We start from the raw sequence: 26,321 nt of genomic DNA, 5'->3' as shown, positions 1-26,321 counted from the left end.
GTTTCATTTAATTATGAAGATTAAATTAAGTAATCTAAGCAAAGCTTATATTTATACCAGTGTTGTTGTTGTTGTTGTTACTATTTTAACCTGGGATCAGTCACTAGTCAACATACTTTTCAGAATGTGTATTTCCCCTTTGTAAAATAATACAATTATAGTGCATCTTAGACTACAGATTTTCAGAAACAAAAGGGATATTAGGACATACCATCAGAGTTAAAAGAGAGCTTAGAACATAGAATGGCAGGATAGAAAAAGAAAACTTAGGCCAAAACCTTCATTCTACTTTTAAAAAATGTTTAAGTTCTTTATTTTAAACTTCATAACTATTAATGAAAAACATTCAAATAAAACATAAAATGATTATAGACAAAGCAATTCAACATTGATTAAATATCTATGGCATTTAGGCACTGAGAATTAAAAGATAAAAATGAACCAGTCTATACCTTAGGGAGGCTGACATTCTTGATACCTGAAGAACTCACAGAGTTTTGAGGGTCAAATGAGACTATGTATATGAAATTCTTTTGTAAATAACAAAGTCCAAGTTGTTCACATTGTTTTTCATATGCATATTAATTTAACAAAATTAAAAGTGTCCCATTTGCTTCCATGTTCTCTTTTGATCTCTTTTTATTTTGTACATTTTTATTTGAATGCCAAAAAAGTTTGCATAGTGGTTATATATATTTTTATTTCGTATAGTGTAGATTTCTTATGATTCTGTTCTCTTCACTTTGCATCTTTTTATGTCTTCCCATATTTCTTCACATTCCCAATAATTATCATTTTTATGGTACAATTACATCTCATTTCATTACATTCATATCCTGCAATTTGTTCAACATTCCCCAAATATTGGACATATTCTGATCTTAAAGGAAAGGAAACTGTGACCCAGAAAAGAGAAATGACTTTCCTCTGCTCACACAGGGTCCTGGAACTGAAATCTATGTTCCCTGACTCTAAGTTCAAGGCTCTTGCTATCTGATACTTTCCCTTCTTTCTCCCTTCAAGGTTGCCCTTGATAACAACAAACATTGATTTGGAAACTACTATGCTCTGAGAATGCTGCACTAAGATTCTGATCATTTTAACAGTTTGTATAACCTATTCAGGAAATTGCCCTGGTTCCACATCTCCAAGGAAAGATCTTTCAGGAAATCACTCAGACTACTCAGTTCCTAGAGGGGACCCAGGATTGGTGACCACTGACTCTTCCCTCCTTCAAGTCTTTGACATCTTCCCTTCAATGGAAGACTAGAAGAAATCAGGTCAGATTGTCAGATAGCATCTTATAGAGGATAGAGCCCTGGACCGGGAGAAAGGATGCCCAAGTTCAAGTCTCTACCATAATTCTGTGAGACCTTGGGCAAGTTACTTCCCCTCTAGGAAGCTAAATGGCACATTCAGGTCTGGAGTCAGGAAGAACTGAGCTCAAACTTGGACTCTAACACTTGATGGATGAATGACCCTGGACAAGTCACTTAACCCCAGTTTCTTCAACTTTAAAATGAGGATTGTAATATTGCCCACCTGCCAGAATTGTCACTTAATAAATACTTACCCCCCTACTCCTTGCTTTCCCCTCCCTAAACTTCAATTTCCTCACTGTAACCATGATAGGATTCAACTAAATGGTCTCTAGCACCTTAACGGCTCTGACATTCTATATTCTGAGGTCCTTTAGAGTTCTAGTATTCTGAGGTTATAGGAACCATGAAAAAGGGTAAATGACCTCTCTTAGATTGCCTCCATTGATCCACAGCACCTACAACATTCTTTTGGATGTAGTGATTTGTATATTTCAAAGCACCTTTATAACTGTATTGTTGTTCCATCACTCTCTATCATGTCCAAGTCTTTGTGACATCATTTGGGGTTTTCTTGGCAAAGAAGGTTTGCCATTTCCTTCTTCAGCTCATTTTACAGATGAGGAAACTGAGGCAAATAGAACAAAGTGACTTAACATATCTGTTAAGTGTCTGAGGCCAGATTTGAACTGGAATCTTCCTGACTCCAAGTCCAGTCCTTTATCCACTGTGTCACTTAGGTGCCCCATATCAATGATTTCATGTGATTATGACTTTAGTGGAAAAGACTGATGAAATCAAGAGCATCCTGAGTTCAGATTCCCACTTCTGATTCTAACTGTGGGACTATGATTAAGTTAACCTCTCTGCACTGCAATGTTTCCATCTATATAATGAGTTTGATAATAATCATAATTCTCAAAATCATTTTGAGGACCAAATAAGAAAATCCATATGAAGTGCTTTGCAAAACTTATAGTACTATATAAATATTCTCAGTGATCCTGATGGGTTTTATTATGCCCATTTTATAGATAGAGACACTGAGACCCACACAAAACTACCATAAGTCAGTGGTAAGGTTATAACCCACAACTGGATCTCTTGATTCCTGATCTAGTACTTTTGCCACTGTGCCTATCCTTTGTGGGTAAAGCTCAACCCAACAAACCTTTCCACTCGTAGAATAAACATTCCTACACACCCATAGAATCATAACATATCAGAATGAGAAGGGGCAGAAAACACAGAGCATGGTGTGTCAAAGGGAGAAGAAGTCTTCATAATCATCTGGCTCAGTGGTATAAAACTCAAATACAAAAACTCTGGGCCACATATAATCACAAATTAGCATTATTTATTTTGTATTTTATTTATTTTGTAAAACATTTTCCCATTATATTTTAATCTAGTTCCTCTGCATCAGGAACCAGCCAGTAAGCATGACACCTCTCTAGCCCCTCTCTTTCTCACCCTTTTTCTCTAGTCTCCACTCTGAAGAACCTCAGGCTGGATAGTGAAATCAGTGACAGTTCCCACCTTCACTCAGACAGATGTGTATAGGTGATGTAACCCTTTGTTTTTATAAGCACTCCTTTCCCAAAACCCTGATCTGACAGTGCTCAAGATCAATCACCTGAGCATCACTTGGGCTGGAAGCTCCTTCATTTTACTTCTTAATTCAGTTTCTGAAAAGGTACCTGAGGCCTGGCCAAGGAAAAGTACCTGGATTCTAAATGGGGTCTAACCTATATGCAGATTGATTATATATTGAGGTTATACTCCATTTGGAAGAGTACATGAAAATTCTACCAAGATTTTTAGAATTAATTTGGGGAAAATGTGCAGAGAAGCTATGAAGAATTTATAAGACATCTTGTTTTTGACCACTGCATACCTAGAAAGGAATTATATTATTAAGTTCTACCTTCTTATTAAGTTATATTAATTTTCCCCAAAACCCTTAGAGATAAATAGCATAGCTATTATTATCCCCATTTGACAAATGGCAAAACTAAGGGTAAATGAGGCTTGCCCAAGGTCACACATCAAGTAAAGAAAAATGAGAACCAGAAATCTATTCTACTTTCTAGGTCTATACTTTTCCAAGATGGTGGCTTTGCCACTCCATTGATTCTCTCATCCCTTTGAGCTGTAGGTTCTCAAAACTATAAAGGACCTTAGATATTATTCAAAACCCTATTGAGGGGTGGCTAGGTGGTGCAGTGGATAGAGTACTGGCCTTAGAGTCAGGAGTATCTGAGTTCAAATCTGACCTCAGACACTTAATAATTACCTAGCCATGTGGCCTTGGGCAAGCCACTTAACCCCATTGCCTTGAAAAATCTAAAAAAAAGAACAAAAACCCTATTGAGTTTGATGATCAGCTAGGTGCATAGTGGATAGAGTGCTAGCCCTCAAATCAGAAAGGCTTATTTTCAAATCCTGCCTCATACTTATTACCTGAGTTGAGTTTTACCCACAATGGATGGGTACAGCAGCAAGTTACTTAATCCTGTTTGCCTCAGTTTCCTCATCTGTAAAGTGAGCTGGAGAAGGAAATGGAAAATCACTCCAGTACCTTCACCAAGAAAGCTCACAAAAAGTGGGACCCAACTGAAATAGTTGAATAACAGCACTTGAATTCAACATTCCCTCTGCAATGTCCCTGAGAGCTTCTACTGAACAACTTCCAGTGACAGGAAAGTCACTACCTCAAAAGGTAGACAATTTTATTGTCAGATAAGTTTACTGAGATGAAATCTGTTCCCCTTTAGTTTTCACTCATTTGTTCTAGTTGCTTTCTAGAAACCCAAAATGGATCAAATCTCTTTCCCATTAAAATCCATAAAATATTTCAAGTGGCTGTCTCTTCTGGGCCTTAATTTTCTCCTCTTTAAAATGAGGGATTTAGGTCAAATGATTTCCTTTTAAAGTCACTTTCAACTCTTTAGCATCCTATTTTCTAAGGTCCAACCCTTCTCTGACATTCTATGCTCTAAATTCTTCCAGTTTAAACATTCTGTGTTCTAAGGTCCTCCCATTTCTGATATTCTTTGTTCTAAGGTCCCTCCCAGCTCCGACTTCTGTGTTCTAAGGTCACTCCCACCCCCTCTTAACTTCTTGCATATTTTTTTTATTCTTTGATCCTTCCAACAAGGACATTCTTGATTTGAAAACAGCTGTCATGTTCCTGACATAGGTCAGTGTTTTCAGGAGGAGCTACTAAATATGATGTTGATGAGGGGAAAAAAAATTGCAGTGCAATTTATAAAAGAAACCAGTGAAACCTGTGCTGCATCATGTCCATATGGGAAATGAAAATAGAAGCAGAGGACCAATGTATCCCTCTTGCCTTTGAGTGATGGTTCTGGTCCCAAATTCATTCCATAAATTTGGTCTACATTTGACTCCATAACCCTTCCACGTGACCCCTCTACCTAAAGAAAGACTATGGTTCTTACAAAAGAGAGGTTTAGAATTTTGGAGTTCTGATCACAGAATGTTAGAAAGTCAGATTTGGAACAGACAGCAGACCGTTCTACTCCAGTTCCTACCTGAAGGAGGAAGCTACTTTATAACAACAATATAATAACAACTTAATATATTTATATGATACTTTGTTGTTGTTCACTCATTTTAGTAGTGTCCAACTCTATGTGACCCCATTTGGGATTTTATTGGCAAAAATAATTTGCAGTTTTCTCCTCCAGTTCATTTTGTAGATGAGGAAACCAAGGCAAATAGGGTTAAGTGACTTGCTCAGGATCATACCGCTAATATCTGAGGTCACATTTGAATTCACTTCAGGCCTAGTGCTCTATGCATTCTGGCGCCACCTAGCTGCCCCAGTATGGGACAGTACTTTAAAGTTTGCCTATTATCTCATTGGAGCTTCACAACAATCTTGTGAGCTAAGTACTCTTATTATCAGCATTTTACAAATGAAGAAACTGAGAGTGATTAAGATTAAATGACTTGCCCAGGATCACACAGCTATGATCAAAATTAGCTCTTTCTGACCTTGAGTGCTGTATCCACAAAGCCAGTTAGCTTCCTATAACATGTTTGATAGACTTCTTGAATGCCTCTAGTGCTGGTTGGTTCACTACTCAATTGGGCTCCTTGGAATCCCCTCAAAATGGTTAGAAGGATAGAAGGCAGAGAAAGAAGTTATTCTAATTACCCTCCCTCTGGTAATAAGTTTTCTATAGCCTTCTATAAAGCACTCTCTTCACCACGACTCTTTGTGGTATTGTTAGCAGCTAGGTGATACAGTGGAAAGAGCACCAGCCCTGGAGTCAGGAGGACCTGAGTTCAAATTTCTCTTCAGACACTTGGGCAAATCAATCAACCCTGATTGCCTTGAATCCAGGATCGTCTCCAGTCATCCTGATTCATATCTGGTCATTGGACCTGGATGACTTTGGAGGAATCAGTGAAACTGGTGACTTAACACAGCACCCCCTTACTCAAATCCAATTCACTTGCTTGTCATGATATCACCTCCCTGATATCAAGGTCTTCTTCGAGAATTAAGTATAAACATCTTGAAGATGTCAAGAAGCTTTGTAGTCAAACAGTTTGCAAAGGTGAGAGCAGGGATGAAAACCCAGATTTCCTAACTTTACCATGTCCTCAAGATTTTTAGCTGACAATAAAGGACTCTAGCTTCCATTTGACATTCATAGTTCTGGTTTATAGACCCTGGCGTATTCTTGACCATGAACTGGCCCTTGGAATGAGCCAAGGAAATCTGTATCCCCAAAGCTGAGAGAATAAAGTGTGTTGTGAAAAGCATAGGATTCAGTGATTTGAAAACGTATTCTGGGATCATGTGACCATGGGAGAGGCATCTTTAATCCCTCTAAGCCTTAGTTTCCTCACCTGTAAAATCAGAGATCACAAGAAAGGCCATTAGAATTCTGGTCCAACTGGGTCTGGAATAAGGAAGATCTGAATTCATTTTTAAACTTAGTGGGTTCATGATCCTGGACAAGTTACACACTTCCAGTTTGTCTCAGTTTCTTCATCTGAAAAAATAGAGATTATTATAGCACCCCCCTTCCTGAATCAAATGAGATATTCGTAAAGAGCTTATCACAGTGCCTGCAAACTGTAGGTGCTATAATAAATAAATGCTTATTCCCTTCCCTTTCTTTCTTCCCCCCTCCCAACCCTGCTGGACCATCACCAGTCTCCTTGACTTATATCTTGCCATTGGAGTCCATGACTGCAGGAGAGAGGGAGACTGATGACTTTGCACAGCTCTGCTTTACTTAAATCCAATGTATTTGCAAGTCAAGACATCACCCTTCTGATGTCACAAGCCCTTTTTAAGAACAAAGTACAAATAACAATTCCCACCAACCCCACAGGCATTAAGTGATGGAACTGGAATTTGAACCCAGGAATTCCTCTGATTCTAAATCCAAATTACTAGTTGGAATTTCTAGTTTTCATCTAATCTCATCTGAAGCCCTATCTCCTAAAAAAGTGACTTTTCTGAGTTCCTTAGCTGTTAGTACATTTTGTGCTACTCATTCCAAAATGGCTTTGATTCATATTTAATGATTTGATTTATCTGTGTGTATGCTGTGTGTGTGTGTGTGTGTGTGTGTGTGTGTGTGTATATATATATATATATATATATATATATATATATATATATATATCCCAGTAGACTATAAGCTTCTTGAGGACAGGTACTATTTGATTTTTGTTTTGTTTCCCCAATGCTTTATAAAATATATGACACATGTCTTATCGGTAATTTTTGACTCTTTGTGATCTCACTTAGATTTTCTTGGCAAAGATGCTAGAGTGGTTTCCCATTTCCTTTGAACTCAAGACTTCCTGACTCTCTCCATTGTACCACCGATCCTAAATGACATATAGTAAGTGATCAATAAATACTTGTGGATTTAATTGTACAAGGAATTTTTCAGGTTGGGGTTGCTGTTGTTGTGGGGCAGATAGATAGAAAGGGTTTGGAACACAGGATCTGGAATCAAGAGGATCTGAATTCAAATCCTGCCCCAGATAGTTTGCTAAGTGATCCTAAGCAAATCATTTAACCTCTCTCAGTCTCTGTAAAGTGTAAATCATAATAGCACCTGCTTTGCAAAAATGTTATGAAGATCAAGAGTTAAGTTGTAAAGAAATAAAAATTTTCAAAAATGCCAGTTTATTTTCATCTTGACTTTATTCCAACCAAATGGGGTTATGGAGTCCCCAATCTAGTATTCATATGATAACACTTATGAACTAAAAGGCTTACAATTTTCAAGAAATAAAAGCTGAATATTGGTTTTCTGGTTGACCAAAATTCCTTCGGTATTCAGGGAACGTTGACTGGAACCATACTGCCACCTTATGGCTAACTGGGAGAATATTGGTCTCTGCATTCTGCTCTTTAAAGAGGCTGAAGAACCTTATTCTCTTCCCGGAGAGGGAAAAACCATAGCATTCTAAGTCAGAATCCAGATCATATCTTGATTCAGTATCTTCATTTTCCAGATAAAGAAACTGAGATTCAGGGAGAGGAAAAACTAAATTAGTGGCTACACCATAATTAGAGGCAAGTTCTGCCTTGTAATTGTTATATGATTTGAGAGCAAGTCTAATCTTTATGGGCCTCAAAAATTGAGGGGAGGGTGGGTGGAAGGAAATTATGTAACTATAAAATATGTATATGCATATGGATGAATGTTGAAAAACTTATTACATGTAACTGGAAAAAATAAATAAAATATCAATTGAAAAAAAATCATATGGTCCTCACTGATAAGGAAACTAAGTACTTCCACCTCTGAACTTCTTTGCTTCTCTGATTCTTTTGGACTCCAAGTATTCTTTCCACTGGCCCATACTACCTGCCCCTTTCAGGCTGCTTCACCCCATCTGCCAGATTAACTTTATATACATCTCATTACCAGGGATATATTTCTGGGAATCTCAATGAGGTGCAATAGCTTATGGAATAGACTGTAGCATTCTTTGACTCTAATTCATAGTTAATAGAATTAGAATTGAAAGGGACCTTAGAGTTAATTTAGTCCAACATCCTTACTTACAAAGTCTTGGGGGGAGGGGCAAGGGGTTGGGGGGGGAGTGGATAGGACATAGGAGGCATCATCTATGCAGCCTAGATAAATTACAAACATTTTACTTTTTTCCATATTTGGTTCCATTTAGTGATTTGGAGGATGGAGGAGATGCTTACCCCAGCAGAGAGAGAAGGAAGATGACAAGGGGGAGGGAAGAAGAGAAAGAAGAGAGAAGAAGGGGAAGTAATGAAGAGAGAGGGGGAAGGAAGGAAGGAAGGAGAGACAGAATCAGAGAAAGACAGAGAGGGAGAGTCTTAGGCTTTACAGAATCTACTAGAATTTGTATCCAGACCCTGAGACTCATTATCCATTTGACAATGAGCAAATAATTTCAACTCTTTGAACCTCTCTTTCCTTCATCTATACAAGGATGATAATAATCATACTACCTTTGAGATCTACAATTGGAAGCAATTTTAGAAAACAAATCCAGTCTTTGTATTTTACAAATAGTAAACCCAGAACCAGAGAGATGAAAGAACTTTCCCCAAGCCACATAGCTTACAGAATTGAAATCTGAATTCTTGTCTTCTGGCCCCAAATCCAGTAATCTTTCCCCACCAGCACATAGCTTCATAGTAAATAAGGATCACATGAGATAATGCATGTGAAATACTATCTAAACATCAGCTATTATTATGATTATGTCTGTGTTTGTATATGCGTATGGTTATGTGTGTTTATATGTCTGTGTTTATGTGTATAAGTATTTAAGGGCATGCCCAGGCACACCCTGACCTGCACCTAGAAGAGTCTGTCTCTCTTCTTCCCTATTGTCTTCTGAACAAAATATGAATTAGGTAAAGAGGTCGGTTTATCTGTGTATTCTCCATAGAGAACCAAATGAACTTAGGACTAGCACTAGAAGGAAAGACAGAATCTGAGAGAGTGAAGAGATGTAGAGAGAAAAGAGATAGAAACATGAGAGAGAGAGAGAGAGAGAGAGAGAGAGAGAGAGGAAGAAGAAGGAGGAGGAGGAGGAGGAGTGGGGGAGGGGAGGGAAGAAGAATAAAGAGGTGGAGTTACCTAGCTATAATTCAGACCTGGAAATAAATTAACAGGCTATCTTATCTTCAAGACCCAGAGAAAAAGAAAGGTTAACACAGTGGAGAAATATGCTTGTACACCAAGCAACAACCTGGACTTTTCCCTCCTAAATCACATGAATGGTGTAGATTCAGAGGGAAAGTGGGACCCAACAGAGAGTATTGATGTCCTTCAGAAAGAGAGGAGAGTTTTCCTAATTGTTCAGGGTCTGTGGTATTATTTTTTTACTACATTTTTATTTGATTAAATAAAACCTGTGTTGGGGCGGCTAGGTGGCGCAGTGGATAAAGCACCCACCCTGGAGTCAAATAAAAAAATAATAAATAAATAAATAAATAAATAAAACCTGTGTTGTGCCTGAAATTTTATAAATCTGAGTACTTGTAGGGGAACTATACAGTAAAATTCTGATATTCCCAGGCGAAGTTCTGAATTGGGATAAGAGCATAAAATTACAGTGAAAGCCTCAAAGTGAACCCCATCTTGGGTTAACAATTAACAGAGTGGGCAACTAGGTGGCGCAGTGGATAAGATCACCAGTCCTGGAGTCAGGAGTACCTGAGTTCAAATCCGACCTCAGACACTTAATAATTACCTAACTATGTGGCCTTGGGCAAGCCACTTAACTCCATTTGCCTTGCAAAAAAACCTAAAAACAAGCAAACCAAAAAAAAAAAACAAAACAATTAACAGAGCCAGGACTTAAACCCAAGTTTCCTAATTCAAAGCCCTTTCTATGTTTCCAAAAGATTTCTTGATTCTATTAGTCTAGTGCAGAAATAACTGATTCAATTTGTGTATAGATTGCTAATCTGACTTCATTGAAAGTATAAACAAATGCAAAATTAGTCATGACATAATCAAGATTGATGTGTTAATGCAAATTGGTAGGGAGTGAGGATGGAGTAGAACACCTGGAGTCTAGCAGCTAGCCTTGGTGCTGGAACATCCTGCTGGTCCTAACTCCAAAACTGCTGGCCAGGGTGCTGACCTCCCTGAACACCACTGCTATCTCACTACCCCCATTTGAACATCTACTCTGAAAAGATAAACTATTCCCATTCAGCAGTGATAAATATTTTGTTCCTTAAGACTTAAGAACAGGGAGTCTGTCCAAAAAACAGAATTGATTATTAATCAGTTTTCAAGCTCCACTTCTGTTCATATCATAGAGATAGTGCTCAAAGATTATCTAAAGGATGAGGAAACACCAGCCCCAATATTTATAATATAAAGTGTTAAATAATATATTAGAGAATTATAGCTGCAAATCATTTACATATAATATATACTAATATATTATATATATTTAACATATAATATATATATATAATGAACTAAAACACACTGTGGCAAAGTAGAAGTTATAAGAAGACCTGGATTTAATCACAGCCCTGTTCCCTAACTTGCTGTGTGACCTTGGGTCAATTACTTCTCATTTTCAACCCTAACTCCAAGCCGAGTTCATAAAATTAAAGCTAGAGGGCTCTAGATGGGGCTACTCTGCAGAATCTTGGAGCCTTGGTGTGTTTGATGAAACACATGTCTTAAAGAATCAGTGCCCTGAGGAACTTCATCTTTGTAGTATCTGATGATCTAATCCATCTTCCTTTCGGAGAATAGTTCTGTGTATTTTGCTCCAGAAGTCTGAGGTGGCTGCCCCTGACCCAGGGTTGACTTAGTAGATCTCTGCTCTAATGCAGACTGAAAACATCTCTGGGTTAGTTAGGTTCTTGTGAGGTAAAGGGATTAGAATGAAGGTTAGCCCAGGGAAAAAAATATTTTCTACTCAGAATTGGGAAGGTAGATGGTGCAATGGATAGAGTGCCAGACCTGGAGTCAGAACACTTCAGATATTCATCAGCTGTGTGACCCTGGGCAAGTCATTTAACCCCATTTGCCTCAGTTTCCTCAGTTTTTGAGTTTCCTCATCTTTAAAAGGATTGAAGAGTATTTTTTGCCACAAAAACCCCAAATGTGAACAGAGTTGGATACAAGTGAAACAATTGAAATACAGCCTTGTTAGTCCCTAACATTATCTGCCAGTAGAGGGAGTAGGCAGTAAGGTGAAGATTGAACTGAAGCTACTGTGGGCACAGCAGTGTCCAAAAGTGGAACAGATTAGATTTACTGGGCTGTAAAATTCATTCCAGCTCTAACATTCTTTTCTGAGTTCACTCCTAACATTGATATTCTGTGTTCTGAGGTTGCTTCCTGAACGTCATGACATTCAAGGTTCTTCATTATTGAGTCATTCAATAGTGTTTTTAAGTACCTACTATGTGCTGAGAATCCACTATGCTTGGCAAAACAAAAAACAAAAAACTGAAAAGCAAGACCCAAAACAGTCCCTGCTCTCAAGTTGCTCACAGTCCAGTAAGGAAGACAACAAGCAAAAACTATGTACAAACAAACTATATACAGGATGAACTAGAGATAACATTATTGGAAAGTCAAGAGATTAAAGGAGGCCCAAGAGAGGCTTCTTTTGGAAAAATGATACTTTAGCTGAGAATTGAAGAAAGCCAGGGAAGCTAGGAACCAGAGAGGAGGAGGAGTGAGGCATGAGGAATATACAGTGAAAACCTTTCAAGTCAGGAGATGGAGTGTGTTTTTTAAGGAATAGCAAAGAGTGGAAGGGGAATCAGATGTAAGAAGACTGGAAAAGAACAGTCTAGATTATTAAAAGCTTTGAAAATCTAACAAGAATTTTACATTTTGGAGGCAGCTAGGTGGCGCAGTGGATAGAGCACTGGCCTTGGAGTCAGGAGTACCTGAGTTCAAATCCGGCCTCAGACACTTAATAATTACCTAGTCATGTGAACTTGGGCAAGCCACTTAACCCCATTGCCTTGCAAAATCTAAAAAAAAAAAAGAAAAGAATTTTACATTTTGATCCTGGAAGTGAGAGAGAACTAATGGAGTTTACCAAATAAGATATGATATTTGTACTTTAGGACGTTCAGCCTGATAACTGAGTAGATGATGGAGTGGAGTAGGGAGAGATGAGACTGGGAGACCAAGCAGAAGGTTATGGTAATAGTTCAGACATGAATTGATAAAGGCCTGTACCAAAGTGGTTGTAGCATCAGAGGAAGGGAGAGGGGATTGGAAAGATGTGTTAAGGGGTGGCTAGGTGGCACAGTGGATAAAGCACCGGCCCTGGAGTCAGGAGTACCTGAGTTCAAATCTGGCCTCAGACACTTAATAATTACCTAGCTGTGTGGCCTTGGGCAAGCCACTTAACCCCATTGCCTTGCAAAAACCTAAAAAAAAAAAAAAAAGGATGTGTTAAAGGCAGACAATATATGACCATTGATTGGATATGGAAGCATGGGAGAGAATGAGGAGTTGAAGATGACACCTAGGTTTTGAACCTGGATGATTATGGATCCCTCAATAGCAATAGGAAGTCAAGAAGGAGGAGGAAAAGATAATGATTTCAGTTTTGCACATGATGAGTTTAAAATCGTCTGCAGAATATTCATTCAAGATGTTTGAAAGACTATTGGAGATGCAGGACTGGAGATTCTCAGAGAATTTAAGATTGATTAAATATGGAGCAGCTAGGTGGCGCAGTGAATAGAGCACCAGCCTTGGAGTCAGGAGTACCTGGGTTCAAATCCGACCTCAGACACTTAATAATTACCTAGCCATGTGACCTTGGGCAAACCACTTAACCCCATTGCCTTGAAAAATCTAAAAAAAAAGGATTGTTTGAAAATCATCAGAATAGAAATTATAATTGGAACCACAGGAATGGATAAATCACTAAATGGAAATAGTATGGTAGGAGAATAGAAGAAGGACCAGAAAAGACCTGGTGGATTAGCATAACCTGAATAAAGATCCAGCAACAGTGAAGTCAGGTGCGTTTTTTAACTCTGACATTAATTTCAACTAACATTTATTAAATGCCTACTGGATGCATGATATTGGACTTCTTACTGAGAATTGAAAAACAGAAATATAGAACTCCCTATCCTTGAACAATTTAGTCATAGATGAGGCAACAGGTCATTGAATAGAGCACTGGACCAGGAGTTAGAAGGACCTAGATTCAAATCTTGATTTAGCTATTTACTAGCTGGGTAGCCCTCAATCTCCAAGAGCCTCATTTTCCTTATCTATAAAAAGGGAATGATAGGCGGCTAGGTTATAAAGCACCGGCCTTGGAGTCAGGAGTACCTGGGAGCAAATGAGATAATGTAAAGCATTTTGCAAAACTTAAGTACTAAATACTAAATACTAAGTACTAAATAGATGTGAACTATTATTACTAAGAGAGATACAATATTTTCACATGTCATATAAGAGCATGATGGAAAAAGGAAGATCTGGTTAAAAAGCTCCAGGCAATCTTGAGGTCAGAGAGCTCACTTTTATCAAAGGAAAATTTCATGGAACATTGTATACCCTATGTTCCAGGATCCATTTCCAGTTCTGGGAATTCTGGGTTTGATTCCTTTCAAGGTCAGTGTTGTTTTAAGGTGCCTAAAAGCTTTAAAATAATTTGATTTTTGTTAATAACTTATTCATATTTTGGGGTCATGAACATACAGAGCATTCATTGGGGTCATGAACATTCCTGGACAGTTACATTTCCATTATAAATAAATCATTATTTTGGTTACTACAGATTTGTTCATTTAGAATGCATCAATCAAATGTTTTCCCAAGGCCTAGTTGCCTCCAAATAAATTGATAAAATTGAACTCCTGAGCCTAAATCTTGAGGAGTAGACTTTGAACCTGAGGGAACCTTGTCAAGGTTTTATCTGTTGTGAGATTTAACCCATACTGCCAGCCTTTCTCTTTCATAGTGTACTATACTAAAAAGAACCTGAGACTTTCAAAGAATATAGTAAGACTGGCAATCCAATCCTAGATCTATCAGTTACCAATGGTTTGTCCTTTCATTTTCTGGACTTTGCTTTCTTCTTTATATACTAATGCTGAGAGGGGAGGGGGTATTCAAAAGGCTAGGAGAAAGAGTAGAACCATATCTGATATGAGCAGACATTTTTAGAGCTGGGAGAGAACTTAGAAACCCTTTTGTTATTATTGACTCATTTTCAGTCATATCTGATTCTTTGCAATCCCATTTGGGGTTTCCTTGACAAAGGAGTGATTTGCCATTTCCTTCTCCAGCTCATTTTTACTGATGAGGAAACTGAGGCAGAAAGGATTAAGTGACTTGTCCAGAATCACACATGTAGTAAACTTCTGGGGCCAGATTTGAATTCAGTAAACCACCTAGCTGCCCTTTGGAAAGCCTCTAGTAAGTAAGAAATTATTCAGGTTCCCTGCTATCAGAGCCAAAGTTCTTTTCACCTTAACATACCAAAAGGTATCTCTAATAGTCTGGCCTATTAATAAGGGTAGGGTTAGTTGAGATTTCAGACCTCAAAAAGTAAGACATGACTGAAATGACTCAACAATAACAAAAAATATTGGTAATAATATCTTCCAGGGGCTATTGTGAGGGAATTAATTTTTAAACTTTATAAACATGTGCATCATTGCTATTATCATTGCATATTATCTCATCTAGAGGCAGTGGGGTGACTGAAAGAACAATAGACCTGAAATCAAGAGAACTGAGTTTAGGTCCCAGTCTGGTCACTTAGCTTAGTGGCCCAGGATATATGACTTCAACTCTCTGAATCTCAGCTTCCTCATTTGTACTATGAGATTCATACCACTAACTACTAAAACTCAGTGAGTTGTGAAGAAAGTAGTTTGGTAACAGCTAGGAAGCACAATGGATAGAGCACTAGACCTGGAGTCAAGTAAACTCATCTTCCTGATTCAAATATGGATTCAGCCACTTACTAGTTGTGTGAGCTAGAAGTCCCTTGACCCTATTTACCTCAGTTTCCTCATCTGTGAAATGAGCTGGAGAAGGAAATGACAAACCACTCCAGTATCTTTGCCAAGAAAACCCTAAATGGGATTACAAAGAATCAGACACAACTGAACAAACATGTTGAGTTTCCCAATCAATGTTGTCATATAATAAATAGATCCAGATTCAGAAAGGACCTATATGTAAAGAGAATCACAGAATTTGAGGACCTCAACAACCAACTAGTCCAATTCACACACAGAAGGAATTTCCCCCCTAATATGCCCAACAAAAGGTTGTCCAACCTCTGTTTGAAGACCTCGTAATTGAGGAAAGGAAGGATCTACTTTGCAGTCTAGCCCATTCTACTTGGGGCAGCTCTGATTTTTCTGTAAGTCATTCCTAATGTCATATATATATATATATATACACACACGTATATGTATATGTATATATATACACGTATATGTATATGTGTATATATATATATGTATATATATACATATATATATATATATATATATGTATATATATATGTTTTAGAAACAGGACTGAATCCAAGTCCTCTGACTCTAGAAATCTCTACTGAATCACCTTTGCCTTTCCTTCCTACCTCTATTCACCCCAAGACGTAGATCCCCTTAGTTGAAGCCATCAGCTCCCAAATGCTTCAGGAAGACCACCCTGAGATAGAATCCACACCTTCAGACACACACACACACACACACACACACACACACACACACACACACACACACACAAAGACCTACAAATTGTACACAGGATTAAAAACCGTGAGAATTCCAGACATCTGTGGTAATGTCCCAAACTTGCCACCAGGTGGTGAAATGACCAAGTAAAAGGTCAATCAGGAAAAGTAGGAAAAGAGAAAAAATGTGGCTAGGCTCAAGGAGGGAAGATATTACTTCTGTCCAGGGAGCTAGGAGGGCCCATTCATCTCTCTAAATTGTCCAGAAAGTAAAGAGTGATAGAGGAAGAATTAGAAAACACAAAAAAAATTATCTTCCCACCCCTATCTCCCATGAATATCTAGACAAATTATAGTAAATTGATACAATGGAAAATTGTACCATAAGAAATGACAAATGGTAAAGCTTGGGAAAAACCTCAGAATACTCATATGAACTGATGTTGAGCAGTGAGCAGAACAAGAGGGACAACTGATACAATAATTAAATTTTAAAAAATTTGAAAAACCTGAAAATTTTGATGATCAACCATGATTCCATAGGACCACTGATAAAACATGCTAACTATCTTGACAGAAAAGTGATGACCTCAAGGTGAGACATGCATTTTCTCTCACAGTTAATGTGGCCATTTGTTTTGCTGGACTATTCATATTTGTTACATGGGCTTAGTTTTTCTTGGGCAGGAGGTACAAATGATAAGAAGAGACTGAAAAGGGGGAGGGAAATAAAAAGAAAAGGAAAGAGGGCATTTTTCAAGACACAAAAGAAAACTGGAAGAAAACTAATAAGAATCACAGATAAGCAGGACTACTTAAAGCTACAGACTGAATTTATATGCTTAAAAAGGTAAACAAAGGGGCAGCTAGGTAGTACAGTGGATAGAGCACTGACCCTGGGGTCAGGAATACCAGCCTCAGACACTTAATAATGACTTAGCTGTGTGACCTTGGGCAAGCCACTTAACCCCATTTGCCTTGTAAAAACCTTAAAAAAAAGGCAAACAAATTACACATGATAGAGATCTAATCTCCTATACAATCAATCCTCATTTTCTATTCTTCTATGTATATGAAAATGCCTTCTTAATTTGGACTTTGTTAACAATTTCAGAAAATATTATAATTAAGGAAAAAAGAAATACCCAAATATAAATTTAAAAGTTGTTGTTCAACATTGTTCTGTTAGAAACCAGGAGAGATGGGAATTCAGGGAAGCCAAGAAGGATTTGCATGTACTGATGCTGAGCTAGATAAGCAGAACCAGAAGAACATTGTACACCTATCAGCAACATGGGGGTGATGATCAACCTTAATGGACTTGCTCATTCCATAAGTGCAACAATCAGGCCTAATTTTGAGCTATTTGCAATGGAAAATATCATCTGTATCCAGAGAAAGAATTGTGGAAAGACTATTACCTTTAATTTAAAAAAAAAAGTTATCTTATTATGTAATTTTGCTATAATTTTTCTTCCTTAAGGATATGATTTCTCTCTCATCACATTCAACTTAGATCAATGTATACCACAGAAACAATATAAAGACAAACAGACTGCCTTCTGTGGGGGGTGGGGGGGAGGGAAGCGAGATTAGGGGGAAAAATTGTAAAACTGAAATAAAATCTTTCTTTAAAGAAGTGAGAAGTAAGAACATTGTATATAGTTATAGCAATACTTTGTAGCACTGCTAATCGATGAAAGACTTAACTACTCTGATCAAACAATGATCCAAGACAGTTCCAAAGGATCCATGATGAAAAATATTAGAGAAAGAATTGAGGAACTCTAAATATAAGACTGAAGCATACCTTTTATTTTACTTTATGTTTCTTGCTTTTTCTTATTACTTTTTGTAGTATGGCTGTTAGGGAAATGTTTTGTATGATTTCCCATTTATAATTGGAACAGCACATTGTTTGCCATCTCAATGCCATTCAAATGGGGAAGAGACAGGAGCAGGAGAGAGGGAAAGAGTTTGGAACTCATTTTTTAAATGAATGTCTTAAAAAAAAGAAATAGGCAAAGAAAAAACAAAGGAAACCGTATAAAAATAAATAGAAAATAATTTTAAAATAATAGATGTAGGAAGGAATATAGTAGATTACTGTCATTGACAGAAAAGGAAATTGAGACTCAGAGAACTGGCTTGCTTAAATATTATAAAGGAATGGTAAATAGCAGCCTCAGGACTAGAATCGTGGTCTTCTACTCGGGTTGGAAATTCCTACCTGCTACTGCCCAAGTGATTTATCCAAATGAGAAGTCTTTTTTGAAATACTCTAAACAACCACAATGCCTGTTTTACTGGGCCTACAGAACAAGAGGGCCAGAACCTTGATCTATTTATCCAGGTCCCCAGGTCATAAACTCAATCAGAACAATGCAGTTAAAGAGAAAACAACCTCTTCCCAGCCCCACACCAAACATTTCATCCTCACCTAGTGTGTTTCCAACACAGCACCCAAGCCTAATTAAGCTAGTCTAACTGCAGGAGCAGTCCTATCATCTCCCTTAAAAGAAGAGAGGGAGTCAGGAAGTGCTTTAACACAAAGCCTCCCTCTTTCCCCAGGCTGGTCTCTGGACTCCTTGAGTCCTGCTAATTCTTCTACAATGACTCCACATTTCACCCTTCCTTTAGAACCCACTATCACAACCCTGGTCCTCATGATCACATAGCTGGAGAAATGCAAAAGCCTTCTGATGGTTTTTTTTTTATTCTGATTCCTTTTTAGCCTACAAGATAGAACTTCCTAATAGAATGCTCACCAGTCTGAAAGTTGGAAGGAACTTTTGCTGGCACCAAAGGGAAGTGTTTGAAATTGCAAAGTAGCAGAAATTTGAACCCAGATTCTTAGACTTAATCCAGTCTCTTTCCTCTCTAATATATTGACACTACTTTTCCAATCAATACATACATAACTAAAAATAGGAGTCTGACTCTCTCAAACTGCCAGACCTGAATTTGAGCCTGGTCACTCTCTAGGACTTGGGTGCTAGATGCCCAAATTACCAGAATTCCATCTTTTTCTCCTCCTCTTCCTCACATGAAACAACTTGAATTTAAAAGAGGATCTAGATTGATAAAAGCAAAAAAGCCCAAATTCAGAAATAATCTGAGACTAAAATTAATCAGAGAGATTGAGAACTCCCAGGACAGTTTTTCTTAACCCATTTTACCCATATAAAGATCTTAGGTTCTTGGCTCCTGTGTTGGACCAGGACATGAGCCTTTTGCTTGATCACAATACAAAATTTAGGAAAGTATTTCATGTTATATCATTCCTGAGGGATAAATGAATGCAATCTCTCTCAAAAAGAAGGTGCAGAGGTACACTGATTTGTTCAGGGTCACACATTAAGTAACAGGGATAAAAGTCACAGCCAGGATCTATGACAAAACCAGGGTTCTTTTTACCACACATTTATCCTTAGATGACCATGCTTCTCCACCCCGTTCCTTGGTCATCTTTCCCAAGAAAATCACTTGATCCAGTATCCAGTTTCATAGGTAAACAGGTCAAGCAGATTGAAATCACAGATACTTCCCCCCTCTCAGGCCACAAAACATCCTGATTTCTTCACATACTCACATACTCCCAGCAGCACCAGGTGAGTGTGCTCCAGACTAGCAAGCCGAAGAAGATGGCACAGATTGAAGGCGATGAGGGAGAAGCAGAGGATCACACAGCACCATTCCTGGAGCCTCTTGCCTGGGGGGGGGGGGGGGGGGCACAGAGAAGAAGTTTTTACTTAGAGTGAAGTATTCACATCAGAGACACAGACCTGATAGGGGAAGATTGACAGATGGGACCTCAGCCAGTACCCTTCCCCCTCCAGATTTTGGTTATCCCTTAAGTCCAAGGGAGGACTTTTGGCAGGCTTTGTCTGCTAGGAGTTGAGTGGGGTGCATCATAGCTCCCGGAGGCTGGAACAGAACTGGGTGTTCTATGGAGAGGTCAGATCAAGAAAGAAATCACTGTCCTTTCCACATTGCCCCAAAAGTAAAAAATAACACAGGACTTGCTTAACAGGCCTACGTTTGACACTTGGCTCTGATATTTGCCAGCTGGGTAACTTCCCTTGGACAAGTCACTTTCTGAGCCTCAGTTTCTGCAACAGAAAAGTCAGGTTACTAGCAGGTCACTTACTTCAGAGGGTTGTATTCTTATAAATTTTAAAGAGTTCAAGAGCTAGGACAATCCTAGGAGACCTGCTAGGGACATGCAATCTACATCCAGAGGAAAAAGAACAAAACAAAAACCCTTCATAATCTGAGTGAATATTACATTCACTTTTTAAAATTTCTCATGTTTTTTCGTTCCCAACTCATGGTTTTCCTTCTTTTCCCTTAATCCTAATTTCTCATGCGGAAAATGAATGATCTGTAAACATGTTAAACACAAATGTGTATGTATTCGCCACTGAGGAGAGAGGGTGGAAGGAAATTATAGAACTTTAAAATATGCAAAAGCATGTAATATGAATGTTGGAAAACTTTTATAATATATAACTGGAAAAATAAAATATCAGTTCAAAAAGTTCAGGAGCAATTATGATCATTATTACTTCTCTTTAATGTAAAGGATACTGGACAACCTAGCTATGAAGCTTCTAAAAAAAAGAGAAGTCTACATTCCTTGCTTCTACTCTCTCACTTTTTACCCTAACCCCTTACAATCTGGCTTCCAGGAGGAATCTGTTTAAGATAGTGAAAAGAGCACTGAATTTGGAGTCAGAGCCTTGGCACAAACCCTTCATCCTCTATGTTTTCTCACCTTGGGTAAGTCATTTCCTCTTTCTTGGTCTCTACTTCTTCCAAATGCACACTAAGTGCATTGCATCAGACATCAGGTCCTTCCAGGAATAAATCCTATATTCTTATGAACTCCCCTTTTCTGAAACTAGTTTCTTTCTAGGCATTTTTCTCTAGTCACATCTACCTAGATCTCTCTACAACAAATACTACAGCCCATCCCTGTTTTCTTGAGGTTCACCCTTTCTCCTGTCTTCCAGGATAGTGCAACTTCTTGGTTCTCCTCTTTCTGGCCTTCTTCTCTGTTACCTCTTGTCTTTTTTTTTTTTAGGTTTTTGCAAGGCAAATGGGGTTAAGTGGCTTGCCCAAGGCCACACAGCTAGGTAATTATTAAGTGTCTGAGACCGGATTTGAACCCAGGTACTCCTGACTCCAAGGTCAGTGCTTTATCTACTACGACACCTAGCTGCCCCCTACCTCTTGTCTTAAAAGCAGACAGTTCCCAAGGCTCAGTCCTTGGCCTTTCTTTCTTTGCTTTGCCTAATTCAGATGACTCTAAATCTTACTAATTTAACTTTTACTACCTCCAGAAGTGACTTCCAAGTCTATATCCACAGAGCCAACTGCTGTCCTGACTTCTATTACTCTATCTCCAAGTGACTACGGGACATCTCTGCCTAACCATCCCAGCAGGTCTTCAAACTCATGCATTATGTCCCTTAAAAAGAGCTGTCTTTCTGTATTTTTTCTGTCAATTGTACCAAAATTCTCCAGTTTTCTTTGCACACAATAGGTTGCACCGAAAAATGAATTGGAATCTTTTACTTCCTCTACTCTCCTCATATCGACTCAGTAATCAAATCATGTGGCATTTTCTTTAATGTCACTCCACCTGCCCCTTCTTTCCTGTTCTACTACCACCATCTTTGTCCAAGTTCTCATCATCTCATAATTATATGTATCACCTTGATAGATTCCTGGTAGGTCTCCCCAAAACAATCCATCTTATACTGTTTTCATATTGTCTTCTTCAAAAGGTTCAAACCCTGGCTTTGCCACTTATTAATCTATGTAGTCTTGGACAAGTTCCTTTTCTTCTCTAGACCTTAGTTTCCTTTTCTGTTCAAAGGTAGGAGGAAGGGGCGGCTAGGTGGCGTAGTAGGGGCGGCTAGGTGGCGTAGTGGATAAAGCACCAGTCTTGGAGTCAGGAGTACCTGGGTTCAAATCCGGTCTCAGACACTTAATAATTACCTAGCTGTGTGGCCTTGGGCAAGCCACTTAACCCCATTTGCCTTGCAAAAAAAAAACCTAAAAAAAAAAGGTAGGAGGAGATTGACCACAAGAAGAACCAGTAAACAGTCTTTGATGGGGGCAGATACGGGGTGCAGTGGCTAGAGCACTGGCCCTGAATTCAAATCCAGTCTCAAACACTTTATAATAACCTAGCTGTGTGATCTTGGGCAAGTCACTTAACTCCATTGCCTTGCAAAAGCAAACAAAAAAATGTCTGAGGGAAACCACTTCAAGGAGAACAAAATAAAAAAGTCTCATCTATATACTATTTATAGCAGTAGTTTTTGTGGTGGTAAGCAACTGGAAGAAAAATAGGAATTATAGGTCAAATTGAAGCATATGGTCATACCAGAAAGAAATGACAAATGTGGAAGATTCAGAGAAAATTACTTGATATTGAAGGACTATGAAGCAAGCAGAACCAGAGGAATAATTTTGTCAATGACCAACATAATGTTAAGGGAAAGAGCATTGAAAGAATCAGAACTGATGACTCCTAAGGACTGATATGGATGCATGCTTCTCTCAGAGAAGAAGTGGAAATAGAAGTGGAAGAAGTATACATTGTCAGACTTGGCAAATTTGTGGATTTGTTTTGCTTACTAGACTTTCTCTTTACACAGGCAGGCAATTTATAAACGTGTATGTGTGTTTGTGTGTGTGTGTGTGTGTGTGTATGTGGAGGGGGGAGGATCATTGGGAAGTGATATAGTATTAAAAACTCACCACAGAATAAATTCTTAAAAAATAAAAACAACACATTAAAAGGGAGTATAGATCAGATCAGAAGTTGTCTTTATGTGTCATGGACTCCTCCAGCAGTTTAATGGAATCCTTTTCAGAGTAATGGTTTATGTATGCATAGAATAAAACACATAGGATTATTATTGAAATATGACCATCAAAAGATTTTTAAACTAAGTTCATGATTCTTAGAGTAAGAACCCCTGGACTAGATGGTCTCTAAAGGTTTATTCTAACTCTAAATCCTATAACCCATGAGTGCTTAATGAAAACAAAACAAGTCAACAATCATTTATAAATTTTCTGGATGTACAAAAGCTGAGAACTTTGCACAAGACATTTCTGGACAAAACTCTCTATTCCTGTATTATCTCCTCTCTAACCCACCCCCACTGCCTGCAACCTAAAGTCTAAATTCAAGACCTTTTATAAGGTGACATCTGAGAACAAAGATCACTTATAGCATCTAACTTGTGCAAAACACAGAGAGGAAAACAAGAACAAACAATACCTAAATCCTGCCCTCAAGGAATTTATAATAATTTATAATCCAGGAGAAACAATTTCCATTTGTACAGAATTCAGATTTCCAAAGCATTCTCAAAACAACCTCAGGAGCTAGAGAGGACAAATTTCCATTTGGTAGATGAAGTCAATGGAGCTCAAGGAAGAGAAATAACTTGTCCAGGGTCAATCCTTACAGTTATCAAGGTAGGATTTACACCCAGATCTCTTGATTCAAAGTCCCAGACTTCTTCTCATTATACAAAGGTATTTCATACAAACAGCTCTAATTTTAAAACAAAGTATAAGAAGCATATAGCTAGCTACCAACAAAGTACCTTTCCAATATTATAACTCATTTGCTCAAGCATTTATCGCACAACAGCCCTGGAAGCTAATTAATGAAAAAGATTCCTGTCCCAAAGAGATAAAGTAGCTTGTCCTATGTCAAAGATTTGAACCCAGCTTCTATTAATCAAAATCCAGTTGTCTATTAGATTTTTTTCCCAAATATGTCTGCTACTAATGAATCTGTTTTCTGTCTTCTAATTAGTCCTGTCTCTGTGTCCCTGGAGTACCATCTTCCGATCTCTTCCTTAAGTCCCAGTGTTCCTCTAAGACTCAACTCAGGTCTCAGTTATGTATCATAGAGATCTGACATCTCCTATACAATCAATCCTCTTTTTCTGTTCTTCTGTGTATATGAAAATGCCTTCTTAATTTGGAGTTTGTTAATTTCAGAAAATATTATAATTAAGGAAAAATAAATACCCAAATATAAATTTAAAAATTGTTGTTCAACATTGTTCTGTTAGGAACCAGGAGGGATGTGAATTCAGGGAAGCCTGGAAGGATTTGCATGAACTCATGCTGAGCGAGATGAGCAGAACCAGAAGAACACTGTACACCGTAACAGCAACATGGGGGTGATGATTAACCTTAATAGACTTGCTCATTCCATCAGTGCAACTATCAGGCCCAATTTTGAGCTATATGTGATAGAGAATATCATCTGTATCCAGAGAAAGAATTGTGGGAAGACTATTACTTATAATATTTAAAAAAAGTTATTAAGTAATTTTGCTATCTCTTATATTTTATTTTTCTTCCTTAAGGATATGATTTCTCTCTCATCACATTCAACTTAGATCAATGTATACCATGGAAACAATGTAAGGACTAACAGACTGCTTTCTGTGGGGGGTGGAGGAGGGAACCAAGATTAGGGGGGGAAATTGTAAAACTCAAAATAAATAAAATCTTTCTTTTATTAAAAAAAATTGTTGTTCAGTCATTTTTCAGTCATATCTGACTCTTTATGACCTTATCTGAAATTTTCTTGGCAAATATATTGGAGTAGTTTGTCATTTCCTTCTCCAGGTCATTTTACAGATGAGGAAACTGAGGCAAAGTGGGCTATGTGATTTGCCCAGGGTCACAAAGCTAGTAAGTATCTGAGACCAGATTTGAACTCAGGAAGACAAGTCATCCTTACTCAAGGCCTATTACTGTATCCTTGTACCTCTTAGCTATACCAAATTTAAAGATAGCAAGTCTAAAATGTTTTATTAAACAAATAAGAAAAATACAAATTCATATAGTCTTATATTGAAATATAATTATTCTTCAGATGATTTTTTAGAAGTACTAACCTCCCTTTTACCTAAACAAGTATTTATTAAACATCAATTATGTCTCTGGATCTGGATCTATTCTTTAACCATCTCTAACCTATCAGATATTTATATTCCATCTGGCTCACCCAGTTCTCATAGATGAGTTTTTTGCCTTATCTGCCTGGATCTGAGAGTCCCCACAATATCTCAGTTTTGTTACCATGACACCATTAAGATATCCCCTTTCTCTTTTCAGCATCCCTAAACATGTTGCATTCCTCCATTAAATGCAAGCTCTTTGAAGGACTATTTTGCTTGCTTGTATTTATTACCTTAGAGCTTAGCACAGTTCCTGGAGCTTAGCAAGCATAATTTCTGTCTCTATTATGTGCAGATATCTCTAACTACTGGAGATACAAAGATAAAAACAAAATAGCTCTTGCCTTCATGAAGTTTATAGTCTATGGAGATAAAAACATATATATACACTTACACAGAGAGAGAGAATATATGTATGTGCATATATACTAACATGTATGTAAAATATATCCATGTGTACACACACACACACTTTTAATTCAAAGGACTAATTGTATGGTACTCCTTCCTCCTATTACTCAATGTCCTTTGCCTGAGTCAGGGGTGGAATTAGTGAAAAATGAACAGAAGAAATAACCTACTTTTTTGGGCTTCCAGTTCCAGGAAGTTCCAACTTCCAAGTCCCTGAAGAGAGAATGATACAGACAAGAATCTGACATGTAGAGGAGTACCAACCCTATTGTGTCCAAATCTCTAACTTGCTACACTAGAGACTTTGGGAAATTTTCCTATTGGGTATAAGATCTGAAATTCTCTTTCTTAGTTGAACTGAATTATCTTGCTTCCAATGAAAGAACTCATTCATTCGGTATCATCTCTTATGATATGTATATTTTCTCTGATTTCTATCAATTTTTTGGCAGAAAACTTGGATTTCTACTTTTTTTTTACTATCTGCTTTGATAAGTGAGTTTATTTCTTATTGGCTATGGGCGTTCATTGTGAAACTAGCATTTGGTGAAAAGAAGCCAAGTCTTGGATATATAGTTTCTATCAATGTCACTTCTTTTGTGACTTTGGGCAAGTCATTTAGTCTCTGCTTGCTGAACCTCAGTTTCTTCAGCTACACAGTGAAGGTGATGGACTAGGTGACACTGTAGGTTCTTCCAGCTATAGATCTGTGATCTTTTGACATAATCTCTGTTTACTTGACTGTAAGGGTTCTTATCAAATGAGGTAATGTGTGTAAAATGCTTGCTAACTTTAATATGCTCTTCAAATGTTAGGCATTGTTACTGTAAGCAAAGGAGTTCTGTGGTTGATGTTTTGTTTCCACTCA

General features: G+C 37.8%; 1 long non-coding RNA gene across 1 annotated transcript; it reads left to right on the top strand.

Annotated features, from left to right (window-relative positions):
• Window positions 1-24,405, top strand: LOC141504875 (uncharacterized). Its single transcript, XR_012473489.1, has 2 exons — window positions 1-7,216; window positions 24,143-24,405. It is a non-coding gene; the product is annotated as an uncharacterized LOC141504875 (long non-coding RNA).
• Window positions 24,406-26,321: the final 1,916 nt, after the last annotated feature.

The sequence above is a fragment of the Macrotis lagotis genome, chromosome 1 (genome assembly GCF_037893015.1).
Source record: "Macrotis lagotis isolate mMagLag1 chromosome 1, bilby.v1.9.chrom.fasta, whole genome shotgun sequence".
Classification (NCBI taxonomy): Eukaryota; Metazoa; Chordata; class Mammalia; order Peramelemorphia; family Peramelidae; genus Macrotis; species Macrotis lagotis.
The sequence above is the reverse complement of the archived record's forward strand: the minus strand, read 5'-3'. Positions and strand labels throughout refer to the sequence as shown.